Source organism: Grammomys surdaster, unplaced genomic scaffold (assembly GCF_004785775.1).
Source record: "Grammomys surdaster isolate TR1022 unplaced genomic scaffold, NIH_TR_1.0 125685, whole genome shotgun sequence".
Taxonomy (NCBI): Eukaryota; Metazoa; Chordata; class Mammalia; order Rodentia; family Muridae; genus Grammomys; species Grammomys surdaster.
In genome coordinates, this window is record NW_021620521.1 from 699681 (window position 1) to 714229 (window position 14549).

At 37.2% G+C, this 14549-nt stretch overlaps 1 pseudogene; it reads right to left on the minus strand.

The window, feature by feature from the left end:
• Window positions 1-7711: 7711 nt before the first annotated feature.
• On the minus strand, window positions 7712-8794 carry LOC114639129 (annotated as a pseudogene).
• Between the last annotated feature and the right edge of the window lie 5755 nt (window positions 8795-14549).

A 14549-nucleotide genomic window follows, 5' to 3' on the forward strand; every position in this document is an offset into this window, starting at 1 on the left:
ACAAAAGAACATACATGGTATACACTCACTGATAAGTGGATATTAGCCCAAAAGCTCACAATATTTAAGATACAACTCACAGACCCCATGTAGCTCAAGATGAAGAAAAAATACAAAGGTGTAGGTGTTTCAGTCCTTCTTAGAAGGAGTAACAAAATATTCACAGGAGCAAATAAGGAGACAAAGTGTAGAGCAGATACTGGAAGAGGAACCTTCTGGAGACTGCCCCTCCTGGGGATCCATCCCATGTGCAATCACCAAATGCAAACACTGTTGTGGATGCCAGGAGGGGCATACTAACAGGAGTCTGATATACCTGTCTCCTGAGAGGCTCTGCCAGGACATGACATATACAGAGCTGGAGGCTTGCAGTTAACCGTTGAACAAATCACTGTGTCTGTGCCCCGCGCAATTATCTCGCCAGCAAGAATGCACGCAGACAGCAGGATCCTTCTGCAGCAAATCTTTTATTGCGATGTGAAGAGGAAGACCCCGGGCGCCGAAAAGGCACTGCTTAAATACACCCTGGAGCTGCGTGTACATTTCTGGTTGGCTGTTTGCTCAGGAGCGCATATACGCCCCGGGATGGGCTGTGACTTGGCGCGCATTTTCCACTTGCACAATGGACAGTTAATCAGTAAACTTGGGAGAGCACCGGATGCCAGCGCCATCTTATAAAGGCGAATACTGTCACCATTCACCGCGGCTCTCCACATGGGTCCCCAATGGGAAGAGTTAGAAGTCTAAAGGAGTTGAAGGGGCTTGCAGGCCCATGGGGAGAACAACGATATCAACCAACCAGAGCTCCCAGTGCTTAAACAGCCAACCTGGGAACACGCATGGAGAAACCCATGGCTCCAGTTGTACATTTAGTGGAGGATGGCCTTGTTAGGCATCAGTGGGAGAGGAGGGACTTGGTCAAGTGAAGACTGGATGCGCCAGTGTGGTGGAATTCAAGGGCATGGAGATGGGAGTGGGTAGATGGGTTGGGGCACACCCTCATAGAAATAGGGAAAAGAGGGATGTGATAAGGGGTTACTGGGTGGTTGGGAATGGGGAAAGGGAATAACATCTGAAATGTAGATAAATAAATTATCAATAATTAAAAAAATAAAACACAACAGCAAACAAATAATAGTACTGGCTATTTCAGTTGAGGATTTGGGACTTTTTTGTCAACAATTTAGTTTTACCTATATTACTGGGATTCCTTATACTCCTCAAGGACAATGTACCGTGGAAGGGGCTAAAGGAACTTCAAAACAATAATTTCATAAAATAAAAAAGGGGGAGGTATATATGTACAACATAAATTTATTTAAATCATATTCTTTTTATTTTAATTATTTTTTAAAGTTTGGATGCCAAGAAACTTTCTGCTGAGTGCCTATGTCACCCTACAATGAGGCATACTTATGTATAGGTGAAAAGGAAGGATCTACTTAATGGCATATGGCATGATCCTGATGAGGTACATAATATGGGTAAGAGGTCATGTTTGTGTTTTTTATGCAGGATGCTGAAGGAGCATGGTGGCTGCCAGAGCGAAGAGTGAGACATGCTGATGCCAGGACAAAGAATGATGCTGACCTATAAGCTTGCTGAGTGCCCTGACAATGGTGCCTGGGAAGCTGTATTGGACATATGTTCCTGACCCACTTTTGCTTGCCTACCTCCCAGATGGAACAAGTTTCCTTACCTCATGGTTTTAGACCTTGTGGAACAGAGAATCAAAAAGAGACATTATAATAACTCTTGTATCTTTTTTTTAAATGTGACTAGTTATTTGGACTCAATTATGGACTGGTCTAGAAATCAATTCAATATTGGAAATAACAATCTTCATTTGAAAAGCTGGTTCTGGATATTTTCAGAGACATATTTGGAAGTTAGCTGCAGTTCTCTATGTTGTTATGTTTGCAAGATATAAAGCTGAAACAGGACCTGGATTTCAAACAAGTGTTAGTACTTGTGTTAAGGCTTTTTTCATTGCCAAGTTAAAATTACTTCTGTTTATTCTACAGTATTTAATGTAAGTTGCATTGATTGCATACTTTCTAATTGTGTTAGTGTGCTGAAACCTGGCATGTCTGTTATGAAGTTCTATCAACCAGCTTTTGTATTAGTGCCTCGAATATTACAGAACCTTGGTCTTCTGCAAAAAGCATGCAAGTACTGGAAGAAATGAGCCAGGCTTTAAGCATAAGTAAGAATGTAGTGAGCATGATTATCACGGGTATAGTAGTGAGCTTGATTATTTCTGGTATAACAGTTTTTATTACATTAATTGATACCACCACTGCTTCTGCAATTGCTTTAACACAAGAAGTTAAGACAACTAATTTTGTTAATCATTTAGCAAAAAACCTTACTAATGTGTTGAGAATTTAGATAGGCATTTTGAAGAATGGACTGATGTTCTTTAATTAAAATTACTGGGAAATGATTCAGAGTTTAAGAGTAAGGAGACATCTCAAGTGTCATGCCAAATATCATTGGATTCATGTTACTTCTAAAATTTACAATGATAGTCATTATAATTAGGATAAAGTTTAAAGACACTTGCATTGTATTTGACATTATTCTACCACCTCTATGGATGTTTTAACTTTGCATAGTGAGCTTATGAACTTAAAGAATGCTGCTCTGCTGAGTGTTGATGCAGCAGATATTGCTGAAAAAATTACCCAAGGCCTGAGGTCAGTATTTCTATTTTGGTCAAGCATCAAGAATGGCATATATAGCTTGATCATGCTAGCCCTTTTTGTCCTGGAAATACTTTTATTTCTGCCCATCAAGTTAAAGCTTGTCTTTAACAACATCAACCTGTTAGCAGTCAAAGTACTTGGCTTGAAACTAAAAATGGACCCCCAGACAGTGTTATTAATTTAATAGGCTGGGAAGCCAAGGATGGGTAATATTCTGCAGAGCCTTAACAACCTAAGACATAAGTGTATTGCTGTTGATAATGCATGTTTCACAACAGATAAGAAAGGCATCCTTGTCAGAGCCACCTAAGACAGGCTCAGTCTTGTTTATGAAATAAAAAAGGGGGAGAGTTTTGGGGGCTGCTTGGTAAGAATCTGACATGAGCCAAGGACAAGGAAATGGGCTGCTTGGCAGCAACCTGACATTGGCCAAGGACAAGGAAGTGGACTTCAGGCAGGATTCTGACATTAGGCTCGAACAAAGAAATAATTTCTGGCAGGAATTTAAATAAGTAGGCTTCAGACATGAAAATAACTTTGGGCTAGGACAGGGAAATAGGCTCAGATATTTTGATCATCCTGATAAACCCTTAGAAACAGTGATCATGGAAGTTATCAAGGAACCTTATTTATTGCCTTGCTTATTTTTTGACTATTTGTGTTTTTTGTTCTGCTTGTTCCTTGACTATTTGTTTATTGCATTTGCTAGTTCCTCAACCTAGAACTGACCTTAGTACTTGCATGTAATTAAAATTGAATAAATGCAAAAAGGAGGGGGATGGCATAGGGGTTTTCTGGGGGTGGAGATGGGGAAACGGGATGACATCTGAAATGTAAAGTAATAAAAAATCCAATAAAACAAAACCAAACCAAACAACAACAACAAAAACAAATGACAAGCCAATGATCTTTACTTTCAAATTGAACAGTTGCTTTTTAGTTTAAGGGCCCTCACAAAAGTGTTAAGTTTTATGATAATGGAAACACATATTCTGCACCAATCTTTTTGGTTTCTGTTTGTTTGTTTTTGAGTGTTTGCTTGTCTGTTTATTTTATTTTTCTTCTTCTCTCCATGGAAGCCACAGTCCCCCTATTACTAGTAAGATGCCTGGTCTTTCTTGAAGATGTGAGGTGAACTCTCACAGAGAAACTTCGTGCCTCGTGAAGCTAGATGTTTCCATGTTAAAGGACATTTAGAGGCATCAAGAGAGAACTAGCTTTTATTTAAACACTTGTCTTTGAATTGAAGAGAAACTGCTTCTTCTGGGGAGTGCTTCTTATTGCAACTATAACCAGAAAGATTATAAAACATATTACAGAAGTCTCACAGTACCTCCCACAGCACTCATTTTGAGATTTTTCTCTCTCTACTGGGATGTAGCACATGTTACTCTGTAATATGAAGGAGTTGAGATAGAATGTTGAAAACTCTCTTTGATGATCTGTTGTGGCCACCAAAGTGTAAATACCCAAGGGTAAGAACTTATTTAATATACTCATAAATGGTGTATTAATATTTTCTGGTTAAAAATGAATAACATAAATCAAAAAAATATAATGCTTTCAAAGACAAAGGGGCAAAACACCAAAGAATATGTAGCTATTGATCTTATTTAAATTTTTTTTCATTCCATGCCCATGCAAAATCATGTTCCCCTGTAGTGCCCACAGCACATATCACTTACCTCTTAATTTATACTGTAGAAGAATGTGATTACATTGGTGAAGTTAAAAGGGTGAGCTAGAAAACAATGGTACAGACATAAATACCAAGCCTAAGGCTTACATTTTTAATGCAGGAGTTGAAATGAGAATTACAATCCACTTTGCATATTATTTATATTGTAAACACTTTTGTTTATAGTAGAAGTCTGAGAATATGAAAGCAGAGGAGGGTGACCATTCAGGCTCTGTAGTGTTACAAGGAGCATGTTAAATTTAATTCCTTACATCACTTCCCTTTAATTTTGTTTAACTAATCCCATATGTGTGAAAATACATTTATGTTAAAGATTGTAGGGAAAATAATACTTATCCCTACTATTGTTGTTAAACTATAGTTTGCCTTCTCCTAACATAGAAATTTCATACTATTGAAGTAAAAACTTGCACAATCTGCCATCCTCGGCACTGAAGAAGAATGGGCATAGGTCCATGATATCTTGTATAGTGGAGGGTATGCATGAGAGTTATGTGGACACATATGTGAAAGTCTAATCTCGGTAGAGACAGGTCTTCTCCATGGACTAGTTTGTCTATTCTGGCTTGCCAGCAAGTCCCCAGGTACCATCATGTTCTATCTCTGTCGTGCTGGAATTATAAGAGTGTCTTATCATGTCTATTTGCTTGTCTTCCTCTTCCACCAGCTCCTCTCCGTCTTACTCCTTACCTCTTCTTCTCTAACAAGTCCACTATTAATGTGTGTGTTCTGTATATTGAACTTGAAACAAAGGCCTCATACTTGCACAGCCATTACTTTATTGTCCATCTTCTCAGCCCTCTAACTCAGTTTTTCACATGCAATTTTACAGAATCAAAACCAACAATAGCTGTTCTAGTTCAAATCATTTTGGAAATGGTATTCTGTGTCATGGTGATCTAGAAATTGAGATAGTCCCACAAGCCTGGTCCTGAATTCTGTATGTAAGTAGGAAAGAGAGAAAAAGAAAACAGATGCGACTTTGTGATAAGAATAAAGCTGATACTGTCAACTGATGTGTTTGCAGATAGCATAGGAAATCTATAAGAAATGATCTTATTAACAAGTTCTGATGTTTGATAATAACACACACTCTCATTTCACAGAATGTTAAAAAAAATAAAACACAAATCTCTTGTTTGGTGAAACAGGTCTTTAATCTTAACACTTAGGAGGAAGAAATAGGAAGATCTCTATGAGTTTAAGGCAAACCTGGTCAACATAGGAAATGTTAGACCAACCATGGCTACATAGTTACTAACTTTTTATCAAAACATAAACTAGTGTAAAATGTCTGCAGAAAGAACATTTTCTTTAGGGCCAAAATATATCATGGAGCTGAGAGAGCCCTTTGGAAAGTTGCACTGCTATGACTAGCAATGAAAGACACTGGATTCCTCCTCCAAATTGTATTTGTTTTTTATTTACTTTGCATCACAGGAGTCAATACCTTAGAATCAAGGAAATGTCACTGTTCTCTGTTCTATCTAGAGATAATTGTCCAAATGCAGTATAGAATTTGTGAAAATAAACTACAAATGGTTGACCAGTTGGCTCAGCAGGTAAAAGTGATGTAGTGAATACTTACTGAACCGAGGTCCATTTCTTTAACCCACCTTTAAAAATCCAGGAGTGATGTCATCCATCTACAGTTACAGAACTTCCATAAGAACATGCAACTGAGTGATTGAGGAATCCCTGGGAAGATCGTGGGCTAGCTAGCTTGGAGTCAATAGCAGGGCAGAAATAATACGAAAAACAAACTGCTCTAAAGAAAACAAGGAGAAACAAAAGAACCAATATAGAAAAATTATCCTGTGATCTTCACATGACATACATGGCATATGCATGAACACACAAACACACACATAACCCTACATATGCCTACACATGCAAAATAAGAATTATTTAAAACAAATTCAATATTATATATCCAGTGTCTCTATTTCAGCTTATACTCTGAATCACACATCAGCATGCTCTTTAAGGCCTCAGCGGACTGCCTCACTAGAAATGACTGAAACAGAATCCCAGATTATCTCAGTGCCTAGTAGAATTTGCAGCACTTGTATTTTTCAGGAAGAGAATAGTCTGTCTCTTAGAGAATGTTAGGTTTCTATGAAACATTGCAAAATGATTCTTAATATCACCCCTTAAATCTGAAAGAGAGAAAAATGTCTAAGAGAAAAAAATCCTACCCATTGAATAAAAAAAAAATAAAGTGGTTGAACAGAAATCAATTTCTTTTTCTTTTCTCTGTCCTTTTTGATAGCTAAAATTGCTAAAATGTTTAAGAAGACACATCATTTTTCTCTTTGAAAAACTTTGTCCAGTTTGACAAGTAAATAAATGTTTAACTCTCTCTCTCCTTTGATTGCTACAGAAACAAGAAGAAATGGAAAATAGCTGCTTCGTGTTTACAACGTATCAGTTACTTTCTCTACATGAAGCACATGAGGAGAAAGCTTTACAGATGGATTGTGCTTTCAATTGAATAGAGAATGGTGGACTCGCTTTGGTTTTGTGGAATTGGATCATCTGTCACAGTTTCTGCCTCTAGAAAAATGACCACCTAAGGGAAAACTAGTGGAAAGTCACTTTTTTGAAAAGGTGATAAAATACAAGACTTATTTTTGGTGTCCAATATTTAAAAATATTTAAAAAAAATGACCAAGTTGTTGGGAAGGTAATTATCAGAAGCAGATAGTATTCACAATTTCAGAGTACTGCAAACCTATTCTTGCATAATTTAAGCGATATTGTTTACCCCAAATCACATTTTTAAGGTTTTATGATTTTTTTACTTTTAGACAAAAAGAAGAAAATTTACAAAATGCAAAGGCACATACTCAATGTTATCGCTGGCTGCCTAACACCAGCCATGTCTTGTGACTTAGTGGTGTAGACTCCATGGACAGTGGAAATATGCTGGAGACTGAGCAGAACACAGAATACACCATGGTAGACTTGAGGACAGATGACGTTGGGCTGCCAGTCCAAAGCAGCCAACATATGCTAGGAAACAAGGAAACCAATGAACCCTGTCCATAGACAAGGCAGGAGTGTGTGCCGCCCATGAACATTCCCCCATTCCACAATACCCACAACCCCATCAGACCACAGAAATATAGAAAGTAGAATGTTCCTTTTGTGTATTTCTGCAGGGGAGTTCAGGTTGCCTGGTGTCTTATTTCAGATTTTCTTTTCAAATATGAGTCCCAAATTCTTAAAGCAGTGTAGGGGCTTGAATATTTCAGGATCCATTTCTGCCTATTGGGAATTCGTTGAGCTCCTGATTCTGTACCTACAGCTCTGGCTCAGAAGTCACGTTACCCTCTATCTCACTGCTGATGTTGGGGTCTCCTTTTCAGAGTGCATTTTATTCTTTGTTTGACTTAGAAGGACCCTTAACTCTGGTCTTTTCTCTGCTGCTGTTTCTCTAGCTTTGACAGATGCTTTTGATCAGTGTTAGCAGCTCTAGCAACAGGGACTCTTTCTATAGTCAAGGTCCATCTTTTTGACCACGCATTTGGGTGTAAGAACCAAGCTTGCCATCTCTGATGAGCTGTGGTCTGTATCTCTTGTGCCACTGCTCCAGGAAGCTGTTGTAGAAGCTCGCTGCCTGCTCTCTCCTGGTGGAAGTTGGTCTTGTTCCTCTTGACAACACACTGGAGGATGAACTGGCTGACACATACCTCTTACTACTTACCCATCAAGATTCTGAACCAGTGTTTCCCATTCTAATCCTCTAACATACATAGACTTAAAATCTATCGAACCATGTACTCCAGTTCCTTTCATAAATCTTACATAGAAACACCCAGCAATACACATATGCTGTATGCAATGTCACATGCATTCCAATGACAATGATGCCATCGCAGGTGATAAGCTGCACCACAGCCTTTATAGTGGTGAATGTGGAAACTAAGGAAAGCCCTGTGTTCAGGGTCAGACTTGTGGATCTACTGGTAGCCTCCAAATCACTTTTATTGACTTGTGGTCCTTATTCTTCTGTCTCACAACATTTTTCATTTTGCTTAATTAATCGTTTATTACTGCCACTTATTCTGTATATAGTAGTTGCACAGGATAGTGATTTCCTTGTGCTTTCAAATGTGCTAGTGGTACATGCTAATTACCACAGTCACCAAGAGTTGTTTCTTTGCTCATTTTCTTCACTTTTCTCTTTCCTTTCTAGCTACTCCTTCCTCCCCCTGTCTTCTTTATTTCATTTCCCTTTTTCTTACTTTCCCCTTCTCTCTCCCTCTCTCTTTCTTTCTGTGTTTATGCGTGCATGCTATTGAGGCTCTACGAATGCCAGACACATACTCTGACACATGTGAGAGATGGTCTCTATGGTGTCACAGAGAAATATTTCTAACATGCCTCTCTGGCCTCTTCATGAGCCATATAGATATTAAACCACATGAACACACACACACACACACACACACACACATACAAACATGCACACACACACACACACAAGCACATCTGCTTTGTATGTAACACAGACATGTATGATTAGAAATTCATTTCCTTCCATACTATATATCTTTAGGCCACCAATGTGAGTGAACATGAATGAGAAATGTTAGTTACACCAAATACAGAAACTAGAGTTAGGCAGACCATGTCTTAGCCCTGACTAGAAAAATGATCATCACATCATGGCCACTAGATGTATTGTAGCAGCAAATTTTGAACAAGAATTTAGGCATAGGCAAATAAAGGTGAGATACCTAATTCATTTTTCCTTGTGTATGACATAGGTCATGACTGTAACCTGTGTAATGAGAGCCAGGTTAGTAAAATAGAAACATAATACTTTCATATGACAATGGAAGCCTTCAGAAATGAGTACATACGACTCGGAGAAAGCATGATAAAAGATTTGCATAGCTATATAGCCAAGTACAGACAAATGCTTGGACACACATAGTATGGAGTAATGGTGACAAACAAACATTATTTGGTAAAATTGTTTGTAGTTTCATAAGATAGTCAGCTGGTCCTACGGAAATAGGCAGGGCACCTATGGATCTATGTTCTGTTTTCACTGGAGGTAAGTTGAGAGGCTGAGCTTTAGATGCTTCACTGGGAAAGGAACTATATTTCCTGTATGCAGCCTTAATGAGTTGGTGAACAGACAGAGAGGCAGAAAGTGTGTAGAAAGGTCAGGAACCCTGGAGTGAGAGGACATGCATGTAGTCCTAAGCACTTGAGATGCCCAGGTGGAAGGATCTGGAGTTGTAGGGCTGATTAGACTGTCTCTAAACAAATTATAAAAGATACAGGGCTATCATCCTTTTTTTGTATTTTTTTATTGGATATTTTATTTACATTTCAGATATAATCCCCATTCCCCCAACCCAGGAAACCCCTATCCCATCCCCCCTCCTCCTGCTTTTATGAGGATATGACCCTACCCACCCTCCTACTCCTACTTCCCCACTCACTATTTCCCCCACACTGGGGTGTCCAGCCTTCACTGGACCAAGGACTTCCTCACCCACCTATGCCTGACACTGTCATCCTCCCCTACATATACAGCTGGAGCCATGGGTCCCTCACTATGTGCTCCCAGGCTGGTGGTTTAGACCCTAGGAGCTCTGGTTGGTTGGAATTGTTGCTCTTCTCATGGGGCCATAAACCCTTTCAGCTCTGGCAGACCTCTAAGGAGACAGCTATATCAGACTCCTGTCAGCATATACTTCTTGGAAACTACATCTGTGTCCACCTTTGGTGTCTGCACAAGGGATGGATATCCTAAGTGAGGTAATCCAATCACAAAAGAACACACATGGTATGTACTCACTGATAATTGGATATTAGCCCAAAACCTTGCAATATCCAAGATACAACTCACAGACCACATGAAGCTCATGAACAAGTGTGGGTGCTTTGGCCCTTCTCAGAAGGGGTAACAAAATACTCATGGGAGCAAATGTGAAGACAAAGCGTGGAACAGAAACTGAAGGAAGGGCCGTCCAGAGACTGCTCCACCTGGATACCCAGGCTGTCATCATTTAGAAATGACTCTATTAACCTTGACAGTAGAAAGCATGGCACTGGATAAAGCTATAGAAAATAACATTTGCTCCCTAATGTTCCCCATCAGTTTGTCAAAAAATTAATTTTGAAGAGTTAAAAGTGAAATGATGCTGACAATTGCATGATAGTCTCCCTTGGGTGGTTATGAAGTTCAAGGATGATATTTTAGGCTTAAGATAAAAAATCCTTCTAAAGTACATAGCAGTTCCTTAGAGACAAGCTAATGGTTTACCATTGGTATATGAGCCCTTCTACTCCCTGCACTCCAGGAACTCACTAGGCCTTTAGGTTATACATGGAAACAGTCCATTTTGATATATGCAAATCTCTAGCTTTGTTCAGCAGCCATAGGATAGAATTGTCTAGGTAATTCATTGGCTTAGACCTGCCACTGGGGAAATTAAAAGGAATGTAATTTCCCTCAATACAGCTGTGATAAAAATAGAGGATGTACACACTTTGATGGTGTCTCTTTGATTTTCTTTGTTGGGTCTCTGTCTTATATGCTAATTCAGGCTTATTAAACATACAGATCCTTAAAAAAAAAGCAGCTGATATTGAACAATTTCCTCAATTTTCTTCAACTATAACTTTTAGTCTAATTTTCTCATACTAAAATTAATCTTGGGCTATTTCATTGCTCTGAGGATCAAAACCATATTGGGTTATATTCATTAATTATTTTACTTTCAGGAATGTATCAAAAAAACCAACATAACCAAAACTAGAGTGTTTTTGACCTTCATCAAATATTTTTAGCACACTGGTTGTAATATATCAGTCTTAACACTTATATGATAAATAATGCAACCGAATTTTTTTTATAAATATTAACTTGGATTTGCAGTAGTGATATATGTTTATTCACTAGGAACAAGGTACAACACACTTGGTGCTTTTTAGATTTTTATCACGTTACTACAAGTTTGAGTTACCTGAGAAAAGAGAACCACAATTGTGAAAATGCCTAAATAAGAGTAGCCTGGAACAAGTCTGTGAGATATGGTGATAATTAATGAATCATGTTGGAGGATCAATCCCAACATTCCCACCAGAGATGGTGCCACATCTGAACAGGGGTTCTGTGTGCTATAAGACACTGAGTGTGAGAGTCATGGGCAACGAGACAGCAAGCAGTGCTTTTCTATGTTATCAGTTTCTGGCTCCATGATTCTACCCTGTGTGAGTTTCTATTTTAACTTCCCTCATCAATGTAGTGTGGCCTATGTGTTATAGTCTGAAATAAATCCTTTACTCTTCAAGTTGTTTATGGTCATGTTGTTTCATTACAAAAATAAAAACCCGAACTTAACGATGGGCTCAGATTTTTCCACCACAAATGCAAAACAAAGAAGAGACCAGGTTTCTATTCTATTCTGACAGTGGAACTAAAATATTTATTTTGTATGAATTTTTTGAGAATTCCAATATATAGCATTTCTGAATTTAAATTAATTTAAAGTACTTTTCTTTAAAAGGGGCAATACACCCAGAAAAAAGAACATGACAAGGAAAAGTGTTTTATATCTGTGAACGTATAACATGTCAACTGAAAATGTTTTATACATGTGAAGTTACATGTAATATTTTATTATATTTGTGATTATAATGATAGAATAAAATGACTGACTATTAATCCATTTTTCAAGCAAGCTATTCATATTAAAGATTAGAGATCTGACAGGTTCATTGTTCAGTTATAATTAATGTTATATTTCTTTATTTAGGCATCTTTTGAAATGAAATGTAATACCTATCATCTTGTAAGTAGAAGAAAATCTGACTTATTCAGTATTAAAATGTCTGGTATAAGCTTCTAAGACTGGTATAAACTGTTTTTAGGTATTATACATGGGAAAACTGAAGGGGAAGCAGATACATTATAAAAAATTAACATAATGATAAGTCTATATGAAATGATATAACCAAATCCTTCACTATTTATGCTATATATATAAATATTTAAATAATAAAATGGTATATTAATTTAAACTTGCATAATACATAATTAAGTATGTAAAACCATAACAACTTATAAAACTACATATGCCTTGTGATCAAGCATGCCTGTAGATGAAATTAGATTACCATGCTTTTTGACTATGAAGCATAATTATATAAATATTTAAATTGCACTTTTGTCAAGGATACAATGTTTATGCTTTTCTTGACAGCAAAGCCCAGTTTCTTCTGTGACAGGAAAGAGTAAATAAATAAATGAGATACTCTAATTTGACTCAGCCACTAATCATTTTTGAAAGTTACTTATGAAGCATAGTTTAAGTGGGTTTTCTCTAAAAAATAATGAGTTACAATCTCTCAGAAGCTCAAGAACTAAAGGGCACACTTCTGAGAACATAGGCAAAAAGTGCATTGGACTGAAAACATTCAGATATAACTCATTATTGACAAACTAATTCTGTTGTTCACCAATGCTCAGCAGAGCATTTTGGTAATGGCTCAAGGAAACTCAAAAACTGATGATTAAAAGAGAAATGTCATTCTACCCTCCATTTGAAAGATGTCTTCTGTTGAGTATAATCTGAGTAAGTTGGGTTAGGGATTTGGGAGTGTCTAGCTTCCACACTAGATTGCAGGTGTTTTCAGAGATATTGCCATTACATAAAACATTGGTGGTCATGTTCTTAAACAAATATGTGAGGTGTAGAAGTTCTAATAATTAAACAGGAAAGCATTTATAATAATATCAGTTATTAGTTTATAAAAATTATCTAGTAATATAATAACAATATATATACATATATGTATATATATATGTATATATGTATATATATGTATATATGTATATATATTGTTCTGTCATACATAATACATATTACATATATTATATGTGTATAATCTACTTATGATGCTGTATATCTACAAACTGAGATTTAGCTTATAGGAGTAAAATGTTCAGAGTAAAAGGATGGAAAGTATAGTCAATATATAGTGAAAGAAAAAATTATTGTTTCAAACTTTTTTAAAATTGCAAATTTTTTTTGTTCTTCAAAAAGTGGATTAACCACTCTCATCTGAGCCAGAAGAGCTCCATCTATAACCTAGTCTTTCCTGCTCTGCATAAGGTCTAATATATCAATTTCATTACACAACTTGACTAGGAACTACCAATTTATCTCAATATCATGGTTCACACCAAGTGTAAGACACTAAAATTCATGGTCATATATTTGAATTTTGATAGTATGTCCTAGTATGCTGTCTTACTTCTCTTCAGTATTTAAATTCACTTTGATTTGCAAGATTGCTCTCTGGATGCGTTTTTTTCTTTTCATTTCTGGGTGATCGCTCATCAATTTCTTGCTTCTCCTCTTACTTCACTGTCTCTGTATTATCACAAATATAGTTAACAATGTCTGTGGAATGCTATGCACTTGGTTATAACTTTCCATCAAAACAAGGAAAGGTATTAAGATTCACAATGAGGTATAGATCCCTTAATAAGTAATATAAGACCTAACAGAACTTTTTACTGCTTATGTCCCTCACTTTATTAGTTGTTTGCCTTCTATTCAACTTCCTCCATATTCACTGAATCTCCCTCTTCTTTTTGCATGAACTGTCCTTCATTTCCCTTTTGCTTGTCTTACTTCCTTCTTGTTGTGCAGCAATTTCTTCAGAGAAAATAAAACATAACAGAACAAAATTTCTGTCTTGTAGGGAAGTACCTTAAGATTCAAGATGTTCTAAATGGATATGAGACATTTTACTGTTGTGTAGGGAAGCCTATTAAGCTCAGGAACACACAGTTCAAAGGTTTCAGGAAGTCCCTAAAACTGACCAAACATACCAAGTACCTACCTTTCTTAGAGGATCGAAGCAGTAAGAACTTTTGAGAGATGCTCAGATAAACTTAGCTGCAGAAGACTCTTAGACCATCCAATTCACATAAAACAGATAGAGACCACCTTAAGTGCCTAGAGAATGCTCAGAGAGCTGAGAAATCTCGACAAAGGTAAGAACTGCAGAACTTCCTGGAAAGGGCTGAGACCATCTAGGCTCCTATGAAAGAAACTCTTGCAATATATTGAACTGCATGCAGGTTGGACAGTGTACTCCAAGGT